Raw genomic sequence first — 2415 nt, 5'->3', positions numbered from 1 at the left:
AGGCCATCCTGCAGGAGGGAAGCCGCCAGGACCGGGGCGCGGCGCTGTGTCCCCAGAGGAGGACCCCGGGGTCCAGGAGCCGAGAGGCCTGGAAACGTGAGGCTCCCGGCCCTGCGGGGCCCCGGTCCGGTCCCCCAGGCCCCATGCGCCAGGGCCGGTGGGGAGCCGAAGCCCAGCCAGTGGGAGAGGACCCCGGGAGAGGCAGGCTGCCCGGCTTGGGGCGGGGGAGGGCAGTGTCTGCACCCTGTGATCCTACGCAGCGAGGCGGTGTCCCAGCCGTAACGGGTGGGTGGGGGTGGGGTTGGGAGCTGACTCGCTGGCCCCGTGAGCCCCTCCCTGGGCAGCATCCAGGGTGCGGAGAGGGAGCAGAAATGCACGGTTCCTCTCTTCCACTGGGTCACTCCAAGGTCATCAGTTTCGGGGCTCCCCGTGGGGCCGCTGAGGCTGAGTCCCGCCCTGCTTCCAAGGTGCCCAAACTTCTTGCAGAGTTTGGATCCTGGGAGCACGACACTCTTGTCAACCCTGGGGGCTGGGGGCCCTGGCCACAGAGCGTCCTGACCTGGGACCCCAGCCCTCCTGGGGGCCGTGAAGCCCCGCACCCACCTGCCTCACCGGGCCGGCTCCGGGTTCCAGGCTGCCCTGCGGCCGGGGCTGGTCCTGCAGCGCCACCTGCTGGCTGCGCCCCTCCACGGGCCCGGCCGCGGCCGCTCCGCCTGGGGCCTGGACCCGTGGTCCCTTGGCCAGGCCTGATGGGCGGCCTGCAGGGGAGGCTGCAGGGCCTGCGCAGGGGTCGCCGCCAGAGGCGGGGGATCCACAGAGTCACCTCCCAGCCTAGCAGAGCCAGAGCCCCAGGAAGGGCTCCGACATCCAAGTGCTCAGCACCTGGTCCCCACAACTTGGCGTCCAGCACCGCGGTCCCCGGGACCCTGCCTGTACCCACGGCCCCACTCCAGGCCTGCTGGGGTCAGGCCCACCGTTCCTGCCCACGTCGTACCCCAGGACGACCCCTACACACACCGTGGGCCAGGCTGGGGACCCTCTGCCTCCTCTGTCTGCAGGTCCCTTGACTGGGAACGTGCCCCTCTTTACAGGTGAGGACACTGAGGCGGGGGCGCTCCGCCGTGGGCTCCAGACCTACGCGCCTTGGGGAAGGGGCCAGGCAGTCCTCGGAGAGGTGACCGCTGAGCGGGACCCCGGAGGAGGGACGGAGCCAGAGCAAGACCCTGGGTGCCCCAGCGGGACAGCAGGACGAAGGCCCTGAGCAGGGCCCACACTTGGTACATTCCAGGAGCCAGGTCAGCCTGATGCTGCCATGCCCTGCTGGGGTGCCCTGAGTTGGGGTTCCGGGCAGAACGAGATGGGGTTAATTGGGCACCTAGGCCCGTGGCCACAGCTGCTGTCAGCACGGAGATGCCCGCCCTGGCCGCCTCCCTCCCCGGGCCCGCGGTGCCGTGGTGGCGGTCTGGGGTGGGGCCGTGACACAGCAGAAGGCAGGGTTCAGACCCCGTAAGGCGCCCCACAGACCGCGGCAGGCCAACGTGGGGACCGCAGGAGAGCCAGCTGTGGGGCTGTTTTCTCGCGTCCAGAACAGCAGGGCCTGACCCCTCCCCACTGACACCCGCCTGCTATGCCCCCCCGCCAACCCCCCGCTCTCAGGCTTGCCCTCCCTCCCTCCGAGAACCCCCAGCCCAGTTCCCTGGAAACCCCCAGCTGCAGTGGCGGCCTCCCCCACCGCTGGGCTCCCACTGTCCCATGGCCCAGACCCTGACGGCCCGTCTCCATGAGCAGACCATGTGCGTGGACTCCCCAGCAGGCCTGGCCTGGCCGAGAGCAGCCCCCACCTGTGTGGCAGCTGCCCCGTCCGGCCAACGTGACTTGTGTTTCCCCTAGGAATTCAGGGGCGCCTGGCCTTGTCCCCCACCGCAGAGACAGAGGCAAAGCCAGGGAGGCCAGCTGAGGCCCACGGGGGTCCAGGGAGAAGCCGACACGAGACTGGGCCGGGGTGGGATCCGCCTGCCAGCACGTGGTCCCCTGCCCAGCGAGGACCCGCACGGAGTCCTGCCTGCAGGAGTTCCCTCGCAGTGCCGCAGATGCAGCAAGGGATGTGTGGGCGCTGAGGTCCTCGGTGCCAGGACAGTGGGGCCAGGCGGCCACCCCCAGGGTGACAGCCGCCTGGACGGGAGTGGAGGTGCGGGTGCTCACTTGGGGTTGGCTGAGCCCGGGGGGCTGGCCGTCCCGCCGGTGAGAACACTCTCGGGGGGCTCGGAGGGGCCTCCCCATGAAGCCAAGGCCTGCGTTTTTCTCAACTTCATTCCTGGATGAGAAACTGGCCCCGGGGCTTACGATGGACTCTCTTCTCCAGCTGCAGCCCCGAAGGCGGGATGGCCATGTCCGGCCCCGGGGGTCCCGCCTCCA

This window comes from Neomonachus schauinslandi, chromosome 5, assembly GCF_002201575.2.
Source record: "Neomonachus schauinslandi chromosome 5, ASM220157v2, whole genome shotgun sequence".
Taxonomy (NCBI): Eukaryota; Metazoa; Chordata; class Mammalia; order Carnivora; family Phocidae; genus Neomonachus; species Neomonachus schauinslandi.
This window is presented reverse-complemented; position numbering follows the sequence as displayed.